Raw genomic sequence first — 16,244 nt, forward strand, 5'->3', positions numbered from 1 at the left:
TACTTAATGCAACTCAAATGAATTTGGGCTTTCATCAAGATGTATGATCATACTTTCACATTGAATTAAAAATTGGAAATGAAGCATGATTAATAAAAAAGACTAAAAGTGGGCTGGAGAAGAGGCTTGACCTAGTTCTAGCTAGCCCTAACATGGACACAGATAGGAGTAAAAGTCCGAATCGCTCCCAAAGAAGGGAAAATAACCAACCCTAATACTATTTTCTGTCCAAAAACATTTTCTGTGTAAACATTATTTCTCTCTGATTTCCCCTTTGCATTAGGGCCAGAGGAGCGATATCTTTGTAAAAGGGATAAATAATCAGCCATCTCTCATGCTGAAGCAAAACTACACTCTCGGGTGATGTTTTTCATGACTCCTTCTACAAAATGAATGCTCCTCTGGCCTTTGAAAACTGGCATTACTCTGGGCCAAGTCTCAGTTCAACCACAGGGACTTCTCAACGAAAGAGAAGTCCATATCAGTGGAATTCATCTCTTTTAAGCTTAAAGACTGACAGAACTAAAGACTTTAAAGAGGGAGGCTGACTCTTGCCTTATCTCCTTCCAGGCGGTTTGAAGTTTTTAGCCAGAACTAGGAAGGAATAACTCCTACTACTGAGGCAACAAGGTCTGGAGTTGGATCAATTGCCTGTTGCCATTTGCTTGTGATTACAAACTATCCCTTCTTGAATGTTTTCCTAAGAACCAAGGAATGGCAACCTGAAGTCTTAGAGAGAACTCTCCAATATCAATAAACCAGTCTCCTTACCTTTGCCTCTCTCCTTTCACCTGAAGCTACTAGAAAATAAGTAGCTAAAAACCAACCAATTTGATCTGCTAATATAGTTTCTGGTTTTTTTTTTAGTGAAATGCTTCATACTTAATTTTCCCTAGAATTAACGTTTCATTTGACCCGTATAAATGATGTTTAAAAGCTGGTTTCCTTACACTCAGACTCTAGACAAAGTTTGTTCTGTGGAGGGGATTTGTAATAGAACAGATGGTCCTTTCTGAACTCAGCTCTCAAATTCATGGCAGGTGAAGTGAGTGAGTTCTTAAGGGGTTGGTGAGCCTGGGCTTTTCTGTGAAGCCTTCCTCACAATTTGTGCATTTACATGGTTTCTCTCCTGTGCGAGTCCTCTGGTGCCGAACAAGAGAAATGTGGCTGCTAAAAAGTTTCTTCCGCAATCAGGGCATATGTCTGACATGATCTGTTGTTGCTGGTGAATTTTTTGGTGTTTTAAAACCTCTTTCTCTCCAGTGTGAAGCTTTTCCTACAGTCAGGACCTTTGTCTGGGGCCTCCTTGGGGGCACTTTCTCTGTGGAGCAGACCACCTTTGGACTGGGCATCCTCTCCCATACCCAGTTCAGCTTGCCCGCCTCTCTTTCTGGGGAAACTGGCTGATGGTGTTTCAGACTTCCATTGGCTCTCAGAATCGAAGCCCTCCTCAGGGAGGGGCAAGCATGTCTCTTCTTCTGACTTTCTTGAGAATAGCCCATACTGTGGCAGGGGTGGACGGCCTTCAGGATCCCAGCATTTGTTAATGCAGAATGCAGTGATTGATGAAGGCCTTCTGTCCTGTCGTTCAGTCCACGCACTTTTGTAAAGCACATTCTATGAGCTAAGTGCTGGGGATATGAGAAAAAGCAAAAGTACAGTCCCTGTCCTCAGGAAGGTTACATTAAAGTGGGGGACACAACATTTAAGCAACAGGTAGATCGATATACATAGAGAGCAGATGGCAGGCACTTTGAGAGGGGACAGCATTAGCAGCTCAGGGGACTGGAAAGGCCTCCTGGGGGAGGTAGGATTGAGACAAGTCTTTTTTTTGGAGGGGGAAGGCAGGGCAATTGGGGTTAAGTGACTTGCCCAAGGTCACACAGCTAGTGTGTCAAATGTCTGAGGCCAGATTTGAACTCAGGTCCTCCTGATTCCAGGGCTGGTGATCTACTCACTGTGTTACCTAGCTGCCCCTTGAGCTGAGTCTTGATGGAAACCAGGGAAAACAGAAGCAGAGGTGGGGGGATGAAGTACTTCAGGCATGGAGGCAGGAGGTGGTTATTGTGTTTGTTCTTAGTTCTCAAAGAGGACCATGACATCAGGAAAATGATAACATGACTTGCTGTTGACTTTGATATGAGTGAGGGAGGGCTGTGCAAGGTCACCGGCCTCACTTTCTCCTCCACAGCCATCTGGGTCCAGTGACCAGATATTCACCAGCATGACTGGAGATGGCCCAGAATGCAATGAGAGACCCTGGCCCTTTCAGGCTAAGGCCTTTTCAGGTTCTTACTTTGAGTGAGGCAATACCCATTCAGTGAATAGACCTCTTTAAGAAGTGAGTCAAGACATGGCCCTTTTAATTAGAAAAAAGAGGAAAAAAATCATCCCTTAGCAGGAGGTGGAGTGTCATGTTAGAGGAACCGCAAACAGACCTCAGTATGGGAATATCCAGTGTGGTGAAGAGTTGAATCTAAGAAGAGTGGGAAGGTAGGTCATGAAGAGCTTGAAAGGCCACACAAAGAAGGAGTTTCTCGGTGATCCTGGACATAATTGGGAGGTACAAGGCTCACTGAACAGGGGATGGCACGGTCACACACACTTTAGAAAAGTCGCTATGGCAGTCATGTGAAGGATGGATTGAAGTGGTTTGACACCTGAGACAGAGAAACTAGCTAGGAGGCCATTCATTGTGTGCTGAGTTCCTGGAGAATTCTGGGACCAGGTTTTTAAAGAGATGAGAGGGCGTGCCTGAGCAGGACCAACTTCAAGAAAAAGAGGCACAAGTGTGTGACCCCAGAGCTGGACCAGCCACAAGGCATGGGACAGGACCTCAGAGGCATCTGGCCCAACCCTCTCACTTTACAGATAAGGCAGCTGAAGCCCAGGAAGGGAGGTAGCGACTTACCCATGGGCTGTCAGAGGAAGGATTTGAACTGTTCTTGCCACTCTTCTACACTGAAAATTCAAACCCTAAAGGGTAGTACCATGAGGCCTATAAAGAGGATAAAAGTGGGGCTTACCAGAGGGTAGGAGGATAGCCTGTGAGTCCTTGGTGTTTCACATCTTCTGGGAAATAAAGGCTCTATTCTGATATATAACGTTACCTGATGTTTGAATGAGGGAGAGCTAGGGTTCTCTTGCTCCTCTCTATGGAGGGTAACATGAGCTAGATTTTGAAATCCCTTCTAGGTCAGGACAAAGCAACTTGGCAACATATGATTTGTTGGGCAGTCCCCCAAGGTCAAACCTGGTTCAGGGAAGCCTAGATTTCAAGCCTCGAATGGCTTTCTAGTTTCCTGGATGTCTCAGTGGTTTCTCCACATAGATTACAAGCTAGAGAAGAACCTGGTCTTCTACTTTGATGTTGCCCATTCACACAGGGTTAGCTAAATAGACACTTATTACTCAGTTGATTAATAGCCCAAGTCTCATCTGTCTGCCTTTACCATTAAGAACTACTCTGGTTTACAAATAAACCTCTGACTTCAGTTAATGAGATCCCTCCTCTGCTTCTTCTGCGCCACAATGGGAACCACTGTGTCTGGCAGTATTTATTTCTCAGGAGTTATGATCTCCAGCTACAGTTCTCACCTCTGAGTGGCCTGTGGACGCATCCCTTCTCTCAGAATCCTGTTGATTCCTGAAAAACAACTCTTCTTCCTGTTTCATCTGAGGTTTAACATCAAGTGTGGTGGCTGCATAGCCAGAGAAATGAATGTGTAATTTTGTCTAATGGTGCTCTCAATGGAAACAGGTTGATGAAATCTGTGTTAAGGGAAAGTGAAATATCTCTTCTTACTGTAATAAAAAATATGAAAACCCACATGAACACATGCCAATCAGTGTTCTTTCTCATTTTTTATCAGTTTTTTATAGGAATGGGTTTTGTACACAGGGAAATTTGACAGATTGGGACCTTCTTACAGTTAATACACTTTGGGGACCAGCCTGAGTTGGGTGTCCAATAAGACAGATTGGAAATAGGAAGGACAGAGCTGGAGAGAAAGATCTTATGAAGTGAGTTCAATCAATTTTTCTAGATAAGCTGTTGAAACCAGGAAGTGGAACATCAGGACTTAATATAGATACCATATGCGAACACACTTCCCGGCTTCCTCTGCAGCTGAGAAGGTAAACCCATTCAATTCAATAAACATTTGTTAATCATTTGTGTCCAGAGCACTGTGCTAGTCGCTGAAGGAGATATAAAGTTTGAACAAGTTATGATATCTGTCCTTGTGGTTGAGAAGGGAAATTAGCCAAGTACACACACGATAATAATAAAGAATATTAATGGTGAGTACATTAGAGAGTTACAAAACAAGGCGCCAGGGGTCAGAAAGGGGAAAAGACTAATGCCATATTAGCACAGTAAAAGGCTCTGGGACAATTTACTATGGCCATGCTACGAAATGCAAAGGTGGCAATGGCAAAGGTCGAGAGGACTAATTATAATACAGATACAGCTCAAAACAGGAGAGGATCTGGGGATAGCATGGTTATGAGTTAAACATAGGAGTAACATAAGAAGGAGAGAGAATATAACTTAGGGGTAAAATCAGCAAGTAAACAACACTCAGAGACATAGTTTATTCATCGTGGACATCGAATTTACTTAGGAAGGTGCCTGAGAATGCATCAGCAATTCCACTAAAACCTTGTAACTTTGTAGATAAAACATTATCTACCATCCAGGTAGTACAGGGAGTGGTATTAGCTGGCATCCAACCTAGAACCAAAGTGAACCATGATCAGGAGAGGTGTAACCCACAATGGAGGGCCAGGGTTTGCTGAAACAAATACCCGTTTGCCATTGCTTTGTAGGTTTCTGTCTGTAAGGCTAGAACTCAGGAGGCTCTTTTCTTCTATCTGAGTGCTTTGTCAGAAATGATAATGGTGGTGCTTTAGTTTAGTTTAGTTTCGTGCTCCTCCTGGGGGGTTTGGCTGAAATAAATGAGTAAATATACTTTTCTATTCAATTAGGCTTACTAAAATATAGGGCTCTGTATGACAACAGTGAAGCGGAGATATGAGTGAAAACCGTATAACTAATTAACATGTTTCTTATAAAGGTGATATCACAAGTGAACATCTTAACCTCGACACGCAGCTGGACAGGCAGCTCATCCAATTAGCTTGAGTGTGTTTATTTTCAGCAAGTGCTACAGATGGACGAGTTGGCCTAGAATTAAGTGGGAGGAAGAAGGCTAAACGCTGCTACATAAGCCTCTTTCTCTTTAACCACCAGAACATCAATATGGTGATGTCACATAGCTTTGAATCATGGAACATCATGTTCTCAAAACTGAAATGAAAAGGAAGCTGAACATCTTTGTTTTGGGATCAGAATTAAGAAGTACAAGAATCCTTGTCGAAGATTAAATGATTACATTTTATTAAAAGAAGACATTTCAAGTTCAATAAAATGGAGAAAAACTGGTTTCTGTGTGGTGGCTCCCACAAAGAAACAAGGCCACTCTATAGAAAAGGCCTTTTAAAGGAAAAGCTGGAGGGATGGGGATGTTATTGGGCTTTTTGAAACTTAGTATTCCTAATATCTAAGAAATAGTGACCTGAAATTCCCTTTAAGCTAATTTCAAATTAAAAAATCATCAAATGTCTACCACATGGGTGAAAACTGACCCTTTCCAAGTTAGATCGAAGATTTATAATTCTCTCTAACCACTTTTCTGTAAAGATCCTTCCACCATTCATCTAAAGTTTTTTCCTTCTCAGAAATTATGTCCAGTGTGTGTGTGTCCCCAAACATTACATCCTCAAAATAGTTGTATTTTTGCCATACCCTGCTTACTTTTATTAAAAGTTTCTGATGTACTCGGAGGCTAGAAGCAACATGAATCAGTGGAAATAAATGTGATATGAGTCAAGAGATCTAGGTTCTGCTCTTGGCTCTCCATTGACTAATTCACTTATTCTCTATATCTCAGTTTCCTCATTTGTCAGATGAGGATAGCCTCTGCCTTCTCTGCCTCGTAAGAATTGTTAAGAGGATCAGGTAAAATAGCAGACAGGCAAGTGCTTTGAAAAAATTAAAAGCATTGTAAAAATAACAGGCCCCCTAAAGATTCATAAGACTGTCCCCACTGGTGGGAACACTACCATAAGACAGATATGAAACAGTTAAATGGGGACACCTGGTTTCCTAATTGACTCACCTGCATATTGCCAAATGAGACAAAATAACAAGGTTGACAAAGACTGAAGAGAAGGAAAAGTAGAAAGAGGGTTGTGTAGGGATAAGAAAAGGCAGATAATAAGAACTGAAAGATAAACTTCCAGCAAATTCTTATTTTAGCTCAATTCTATGGAGAGAAATAAAAAAACATCCTACTTCTCTTGGTGTAATTGAGATGGCCTTTTCTGTAGTACTCATTAAAAGAATCTCTGGACCACTAATTACCCATCTTCAACCTCAAATAACCACTTCCAACAATTACTTTATCCACGTAAGCATCTTTTACTGAGTATTTGTTGCATGGGTAAAAACTGTTCTAGAAACTTCTTAGCTGACAATTATTCGTCAGCTCCTGAAATTGAGAATTACAGTGGAATGAGACTCTCAGCAACTTCTAAACTAAAGAGAAATAAACTTGACATTACGATTTAAGGGCTAAAGATCCAGCTCACAAACAACGGGGGCGGGGGGGGGGCTGGTTTTAATCCAGGGAGAGGAAGAATATTTCCCCCACAGTAAAAGGGAAGGACATCCATGTGCCACATGGGGACACCAGCGTTCTCTAATATTTAGGGACGTGGTCTGAGGCAGAAAAATGGCAATACTATAGTGCTTTAAGTTTTCAAATTACCTTAATACATCATTACATTTGATCTCAACTATATCTCTGTGAGGCAGTCTAAATATTATTATCCTCATTGTAAAAATAGGGAAACTGAGGGCACATCCCATAATTTCACTTCAGCCTTGGGACCTAAAGCAAATGCATTTTTCAGCACGTGTGCCCTTGGGCTACAAAATGGAAAATCAGATGCAGAAACATGAAAAGAGATTTCGAGTGCAAGAAGTTTAAGAAGCCCTGGTCTAGGCCATTGACTTGGGGCAGACTAAGTATTATATCATAATCTTTCTTCCAGGCTCATCACTGGTTTCTCATTCCATTCCCTTCTCAAATTATATCCTACTTACTTATCTGTTTAAAATTTATATTCCTCCCCCAATCAATTCCTCGAAGGAACCATTTTTCATTTTGTTTTGTATCCTCAGTTGTTCAGTTGTTTTTCAGTCATATCTGACTTTTTGTGACCCCATTTGGGGTTTTATTAGCAAAGATGATGGAGTGGTTTGCCATTTCCTTCTCCAGCTCCTTTTACAAATGAGGAAAACTGAAGCAAACAGGGTTAAGTACTTGCCCAGGGTAATGCGGATTGTCAATGTCTGAGGCTGGATTTGAACTAAGGAAGATGAATCTTCCTGACTCCAGGCCCAGCATTCTATATACCACTAGCTGTCTCTTTGCACACAGTAGGCACTCAAAAATGCTTGGGAGTAGGGACTGTTTTTTGCCTTTCTTTGTATCTTCAGCACTTAAGCGTAGCACTGGGCACCTAATAAAAGCTGGTCAATGTGACTTATAAGAGGAAGCAACTGAGACGGAGAAGCTTGTCCACAGTCCCATAGCTAAGGACAGAAAAAAAGACTCCAACCCAAGTCTTTTACCTCCTTGGTATTGTGTCCTACTACCTAATGCTGTGTAAGGGCAAACAAAATAGGACTTTTTACTATTGTTTCTTTTGGAGTGCTTCTCAGCACTAAGGCAATCAAATGCCTTGGACTGAGTCTTGCCTTTGTTTGTAGTAAGGCCCACACCCTTTTTCTAATTAGGTCACAAGAGGTGTGAAGCCCTCAAAAGGTATGAAACTCTCTAACCCTGAAGAAGTGTACGTATTCCCTGAGGTTAGCATTTTGTTTGGGGTATACTCCTTTAAGGGTGTTTGTGTGGAGACTCTGGGTAGCCCTTAAGGAGCCCCCTGGCTTTGAAAACCCAGATGACGGTTCTTCTGGTTAGACAGATAGAAGACTGTTTACGTTATTTTGCTCTGTTTATAATTTCTGCTTGTAATTTCTGTTTGTATTTGCTCTGAAGTTCAGGGTATGACTTTTCCCCCTGAACTAAGTGAATGATATCTGTATGTTTAATTAAAGTAAGATTGTTAACCCCTTAAAGTCGCTTTCCTTAGGAAAACAGATCGAAGAACCTGTGCTAGTAGCCCTCCTGTGTGCTGGTATTATTGGTCTTACACAGGCACAGTAGCAGCAAGTAGCAACATTGTTGTTACATGCTGTCTTATTTTAAAATTCTAACAGTCTTCTATTACTTCCTTTTCTAATTTTCTAATTTCAGAAAGCTGAAATCACAGGGAGGCCCTATGATTGTTACATAATACCCATTCCCTTGTGAAGAATTTTGTAACTACCTGCATTACTGCCATTAGAAATTTCTCTCCAATGGACAAAAAGAAAATTTCAACCAGGGTGCTTTTCATGTAAACTAATCACATGCAAGCACAGTGGGTTCACTAAGTGTGATAGAAAGAGATGACAGCAAAGAATAGGCCAAAGTTAAATCTAAATTGCATCAGCTCTTAGCCAGATAGGTGTGTTACTGCAACATGGACAATAACTTGGAAAATAAAAATAAATGGCAGTCAGTGATGAGTTTAGTGATTTCACACAGACATGTTAAGATGTGGTCTGGGCATTCCTAGATTTCTTCAGACTAAGCTGAACTTGAGTATACTCAGGGCACAAATATAAATAAAGGTGGTGCCTTTGGAGGGTCCTGATTTCAAACCCTTTTTTGTGTCTTCCTATGGAAGCCCCTACACAAGCCCTGGGGGATACCAATAAACCAGGTTCCGTTGTCCCCCCAAATTTAACTTCTTAGGAATCGTTTCCCTGAGCAGTTGCCTATTTTTCTTCATTTTCAGAGGATCGGTTTCAAAGTAGCTGTCCTCAAAGTGTCTGGAGAAGAGGAGCCGGGGGTTGGATGGGATTTCCATCTCTCCGACCATGTTGTGAATCCACTGTGCCAAGAGTGGCAGGTTTTTCTACGGGAAGCCATAAAAAGTAACAGTCCAATTCTTATAGATACTACTTGTGGCATTTTGACAATTCAAAAGCTGAGCAGTAAGCCATCCTGAAGGAAGAATTAGGAGCCAGTATCTTCTCAATAAAACTTTTTCTGCAAAGTAGCCTAGAGTTTAATTTATAGAGCAACCAATGACAGGAGATTTTTGGTCCCAGTGAGCAGCTCCTACCATCTGCCCACTTAATTAGCTTAAGTATTCAAAGCAGTGCCTCTGAGCACATCAGACGTGTAACACGATCGGAAGCAAAATTCCAAATGACAGGGAAGAAGCATTTGGTAGAGAACATAGGTTTCCACAAATGAGATGCCTGCAAGCTAGGGAGAAACAGAAAACATTTCTTTAAGAATGCTCTACAGATTCATGAGATACCCTGCCAGACTTACACGTCTGTTGAAAACGTATCACAAGAGTAGCCCTGAATATCTTGAGGGGACACACTTCAAAGACATCAAGACACTAGTCCTAGTGCTATCACTGGGGCGTCCTCAATTTAATCTTAAAGTTCTGATTATTGGTTTAGTATGGTATAAATGACCCTACTGATAGGTCATGGGATCACAGATTTAGAAGTAGAAGGAATCTTAAAGGTCTAGTAGACCTTGGACTAGCCTAGTCCAACCTCATTTGACAGATGGAGAAACTGAGGCATAGGGAGATTATATGACTTGCCCAAGGTCACAGAGAGAACAGAGCTAGGATTCAAACCCACGTCCTCTGACTTCAAATCCAACGATTTCCACTGCACCACGTGGCTGTTCCTTCCTTCCGCTAGAAGGTCTGTAGCAATGTACAAAACATGGTAACTGTTTCTAGACTGATAACTATGTGCAGTTAACAGGGCAGGCTGGCCACTGGCAAACTCACAGGATCTCAGCAGGCTTTACAGGAACACTAAATCACTATTGCTCCTTGTCACTGAGGGCAAAGTGCAAGTGACCCAGAAGACCACCTGAGAATGTCTGGGGGGTCTCAGGAGAAAGCTTGACCTCGAATGGCACGCAGATGAATACATGTTATGTTACCGAAACATTAATTCACCTAGAATGTTAACAGGTAGCATGATTCTGTGGAAAGATGCATCTGGTAAGAGGAGCTGAGTTTGAACCCTGCATTCTGCCACTTATTACCTGCAATCCAGGGCAAAACACTCTAACACCTCCCTGGCCTCATTTCCTCTTCTGTGAAATAAGGGGTTAGATCAGATGACCTCAGACATTCTGGCTGTAAGTCTGTGGTCCTCTGAGAACCTGGTGTTGTGGAGCCTTGCTAATTTCCTGCTACTGATAATTCTGTCATCAGCTTCAATTCTTTATCTCCTGTCTTCACTGACATTTAAGAGTGAATGATCTGAGAGTGTACTTGTTTGATTTGGTCTTCTGTCTGGAGGACCTTGGCACCAGAAAAGCACAGAGCTTTACATTAGAGCACAGGAGTGGTATTGATGGACTGTTTCTGGAAGGGATTGCCATGGGGACTGGAGGAGAGGATCTTAGAGTGGCAAAAGAACCAGTGTTTCTAACTTGGTATAAGAAATGACAATAATACTGGCCAGCATAGGGCATTATAAGGGCATTACCTACGTTATCATTTGAAAAAGGGAAATCCGTTTCCCATCCCTCCCTATATACAAGCACTGACCATTTTTATACTTTTCGCGGTATTTTCCTATACATTAACTCAATCAATCCCCATAATAATAACTCACATTTATAAAGTACTTCTGAGTGTGCAAAGAACTTTTATCACAACATCCTGGGACTCAAGGCCATAAGCATTTATTAAGTGCCTATTATGTGCCAGGCCCTGTGCTAAGCTTGGTGAGGCATGTAGTTCAAGCCATGAATCTTCATTTACAGAATAAGGAACATTAAGGCTTGAGGTTATGTCAGTCCGTTAGTCAATCAACAAGCATTTATTAAGTGTTTACCCTATTCAAGATGCTATGCTAAGAGCTTGGGTACAAAGAAAGGCAAAAACAGTCTCTGCCCTCAAGGAGCTCACTTTCCAAAGCCGGAAATAACATGTAAATAAATAGGTCCATGTAAGATACGCAAAGAGCATAGGGAAGGTAATTTTGGAGAAGGCACTAGCTAGCAGCCGGGGAGACTGGCAAAGGGCTTCTGTAAAAGGCGGCATCTGAGCTAAGTCTTGAAGGAAGCCAGAGAAGAAGAGGCAGAAAGGAGGATGGACAACATTCTAGGCAAGAGGGGCAGTCAGTGCAAAGGTCAAGGGCCTAAATTGAGATTTGAACCCTGGTCTCCTTACTCTAAGCCCATAAAACATTCTCATTTTGCAGATGGGGAAAGGGAATAAGAGAGAGTTATACAAACACATGACAATATAGTTTAAACTCCACTTAAACACTTTTGGAATAAGACAAAACGAGTGACGTCAAGGAAGTTCCATATTTAATCATTCAAAGCAGGAGCATAGCTTGGGGGTATGGGAACGGTTATATAGGAGAGCCCTACAGAGTGATTATGAAGGTGGGGGCCACGGGAAGAGGGAACATGATAAAGGACAGTGTGGGGGATGCAGATGAACACACAGGCAGATGTGCTAGATGCATCTAGAAATGGGGTCCAGAAGTTAGGGCACTCACAAATTCAGGGCCAGCAGGCAGAAATAAAGGGGTTGGGGTGCCGGAATCATAAGACTCTGGGGCAGCATTGATGGATGCTGGTCTAGGAATCAGGTGACCTGGGCCCTAAGTCTTGGCTCTACCCATCACTAACTGTATAACCCTGGGCAAGCAGGTCACTAACTCAAGCCTATGCCTCAGGCTCCTCATCTGAAATATATTGGGGTTGAACTAGAAAATCTCCAAGGTCCTTTTAATCCCTGACATTTTGCTTTATAACAGCTTTTTAAAAACCAAGAATTTAAAATGCTTAAGGAAGAGTTAAGGATCTTAAGGATGAGGAAAAAGGACGAGATGAAGAGCAGTGGAATTCAGTCAGGAGAAAGGGTGGTGGTGGGGACGGTGGTGGCTTAGAAAGGCTTCACGGGCTTATAGCAAAAGGAGGGCTGTAAAGGTCTTACGTACACATAGACCTAGAACTACAATACAATTTTGAGACCCTCTAATCCTCCCTTTAATTTTACAGATAGATGACGAACTGGATCAAGAAAGGTGATGTAGTAAATAGAATAAAACATCTCAAAGAAAGATGGGGCATTTGACGAGAGGTCTGGTTAGACATAAGTTACCTTATGTAAAGCACTTTATAAACTCCAAAGCACTGTCTAAATGTTAGCTATCCCTATGAGACAGTTCAGGGCAGGACTAGTAGGGATGGATGTGAACAAGCTAAGGGAATGGGGTTTTCCAAAGATTTCTCAAGAGAAAGGAGCTTTGTGTGTGTGTGAGAAGGCGTCACATAGAGGAAAAGCATCATATTTATATTTATATCATATACTTATGATATATTTATATATCAAATATATATGATACATTTAAATATATATATCATATATTTAGAGCTGGAAGGAACCTCAAAAGTCATCTATTCCAACCTCTTACTTTACTAATGAAGAAACTGAGATCCAGTTGTCTAAGGTCACATAATAGGTTAAGTGGTAGGGATGGGATTTCAAATGAAGTCCTCTGACTTCAAAGCCAGGCATGCCCTTAATGCTCTACATATATCCAGGAAGCTTAAGAAGGAGCACAGGATTGGAGAAAAGGAAAGCTCTTCTTAGGACCTGGTGAGAGGGGCTGGGAGTGGCTTAGAAAGGTGGGCTGAGGGCAGTGTAAGGAAAAAGGAGGGTGGGCTCTGGGGGGACAGTGTAAAGACTTACTACGTTCTGGGAGGCAGTGGGGTAGGAGGCAGTCCCAGGCAGAGGAGTGTAAAGGAAGCTTAGGAGTGGGATGGGGGCTGGGGAACAGTGGATGGTTAAAGATGGAGGGAAGCCTATAGGGCAGTGACTGGGATAGGCCCAAGTTTGGGAGGGCAAAGAAGAGGTAGAGGAAGAGGGTGTGGGGGAGAGTGAAGCGGGAGGATGGGAGGGGACCTAGGGCACAGTGAAGGGGCAGGTGAGAGGGGATCTAGAAGGCAGAAAAGGCAGGTGGGCTTGGTTGTGGGGGGCAGTGTAGGGGGAGGCTATCAGAGATTTGGAGGTGGGGGTGGGGTTGGGGGGGGATGGGGTGGGAAGCGGTGTAAGGGGGCTAGTCAGAGGGGACCTGGAGTGTAAGGGGAAGGCAGGAGTAAAGTGAAGGGGGAAGGCTGCTTCTGGTCCCAGGCACAGTGAAGGGAGAGGTCAGAAGAGGGTCTGGGGGGCAGTGTTGGACAGTGGGAGGGAGGAGGTGGCAGTGTAAGAGGGTAGGAGGGTGGGGGGTGGAAAGAGTGTATAAGAGAGTGGGGAGGGGCAGCTAGGTGGTGCAGTGAGTAGAGCAACGGCCCTGGAGTCAGGAGTATCTGAGTTCAAATCCGGCCTCAGACACTTGACACATTTACTAGCTGTGTGACCTTGGGCAAGTCACGTAACCCCAAATGCCCTGCCTTTCCCCCTGCAAAAAAAGAGTGGGAATCTGGGGAACAGTTTAGGGGGATGTTGGGAGTGTGTAGACTATAAATGGAGGGGCAGATGGGAGTGGTCTGGAAGTGGCAGTGAAAAGGGCTGGGAGGGGATCTGAATGTGGGAACACTGGAAGGGGCGTGGGTCTGAATGGGGAACTCTGTAAGGAGGCAGAATCTGGGGAGGCGGGGTTTGGGGGGACCACTGAGCTGAGTGGGGAGGTGCAGAGGGCCAAATCTAGGGGTACACAGAGCTAGGTCTGGGGGACATGTAGGGGACATGGATCACATTGGGGGGTCACAGAGCTAGGTCTAGGGGGCACAGATCTGGGGGGAACGAAGCTGAGTATAGGAGGACACCATATGGGGCACAGGGCCAGGTGTGGGGGGACACTCTATGGGCCAGGCTGGGTTTAGGGAAGCAATGTGGGGGGCGGGTAACGGGACTAGGTATAGGGAGGCACAGGATCAGGAAAAGGGGGGTACCATACATGGGTCTGGAGGGATAAAGCTACATGTAGGGGGGTACTGTACATGAGGCTGGAGGGAATGAAGCTGTGTGTAGGGAAATACTGTACGCAGAGCTAAGTCTAGGGGCACGAGCAGGGCAGTGGGCCTGGTCTCCTGGCACTGTACGGCGCATCTCAGACCCAGTCCAGCGCTCTCCACACTCAGCTGTGTACAGTGTCCCCTACACTCGGGACAGTGGGTGGCACTGTATGAAGCACGGGGCTGAGTGGGGGGGGGGGGGCACTGCACACACAGCCAGGCCTGGGTCAGCGCTGTGGGGGCGGGGCTCCTGGGGGAAGGCAGTATCTTCGGCCACTCAGGGTGGGGTGGCCAGGATTAAGTTTTCCCAACCAGCCAGAAGTCACTCAGGCCCAGAGGCTCTGCCTAGATCCTCAGAGATCCCTGAGGGCTCTGCCATAGACACTGCTTGCTCAAATGAGAAAAAATACTACTTCTTGGCTAATCCCTTTCCGACGGTTCGCTGTGGCAAAGGCAAAAAGGGCATCTTAATCAGATGGAAGCTCCTGGAGGACAAGATTTGTTTTCTATTTTTTGTCTGCGTCCCCAGCGTCTGGCACAATTCCTAGCATGCTTGTTGAACTGAACTGAGTTTGTTGCCCCCGACACTGAGTCCGTACCATCTATATACCCCTCCTATCTCTGCCTCTGCTTAGCCTCCAACCTTCACCGGGCTCTAGTAGGTTCATCACCTCAGACTCTAATACCTGGAACATCCACCGCTCAGGATCTTTCTTCTGGACCATGACCCTTGCGGGGGTGGGGGAAGAGACAAACTTCCATTAATTTTGCCCGCTTGTCAGCTCAGTAAAATGGTACGTTTTGCATCACTCCGGTCTGCCCGCAGCAAGTAGATTAGTAACAGAACTTCCTGTTGGACTTATTCTATCCCGCTCGAAATGAAAAGGGGTTGAGGTGGGGCCCTTGCTCGTTGGTTACTGCCCTAGAGCGTAGATTCTCCACTGCAGACATCCGATGGTCTGGAAGACAGGGAGTAGGTAAGTAGGGGGAGTGGGGGATATTTCCGATGACATCCATAGAGCTGCCATTGAAGCTTTGACGGTATGTAGTGTGCTTAGGTTATAACACTTCTGAAGGGCTGATGCAGGGCTCAGAAGGGGAGAAGCGGAAGCTAACAAATTGGAGGGACTGGCGTGGGAGAGTGTTAGTGAACAAGGGTAGGCATAGCTGTGTTGGAGATAAGCCCCACTGGCTATCGATGGGTGGGAGGATGGATCTACCTTCCCACTCTCTGGACGATTACACATCCCTCTGGGTTAGGCTGCTGATCCTCTGGGATCAAGCCCTGACCCCTAATTTAGAGACCACTGCTCTAGCCTGTCAAAATCTTGGTGGACTCTGCCATGTTGACATTGATAAAAGATGGGTAAGGCACTGTCAGGATGGATGGGGTCTAATCTGGTGACAATCCTCCAGGGATACTGCTTAATTATTTCTGGGCTCCCAAACCTTTTTGTTTTTAAAATCTGAAACAACTAACCCACTGGCTTCTCTTTCTACTGCTCCCCCTACCCTGTTGCTTGTGGCCAGGTTTCCTCTCCTTGGTCCACTTCATACTGGGACAAAGTTTCACTGCTTCTCCTCTGCTTTTTTCTGAAGCAAGCAAACAGCTTTTTGGCAAAGGGTTTCAATGCTGGAGGGAGCCTCAGCCCTCCCATTCTCCTCTTCTCTGTTTCCTTTTTTCACTTAGACTCCATAGGGCAAGTTGTGAATAATAATACTGGTTGTAGCCTGTATTTACAAAGTGCTATGGAGCCTGGGGTATATGTGTGATTTATTTACATTTCAGGGGAAAGGAAGGCTCAGGTTCTTGGGAACCTGCTCACTGACAAATATTGCTGGTCTTGGGAGAGGGATGACCTCCCAGATCAAGTTTGTTTAATGTGATCTGGAAGCAGAGCCTTTATCCCTCACAGCCTGGATGCTTCTCTGGACAGTGGCTCTGAGTAGGCTGGAATGATGCACAGTGCTCTGGACTTGGAAGATCTGGGTTCAAATCCCACCATGGGCATTACTGGCTATGTGGCTGCTGGGATAGTTCCT

The sequence above is a fragment of the Trichosurus vulpecula genome, chromosome 9, assembly GCF_011100635.1.
Source record: "Trichosurus vulpecula isolate mTriVul1 chromosome 9, mTriVul1.pri, whole genome shotgun sequence".
Classification (NCBI taxonomy): domain Eukaryota; kingdom Metazoa; phylum Chordata; class Mammalia; order Diprotodontia; family Phalangeridae; genus Trichosurus; species Trichosurus vulpecula.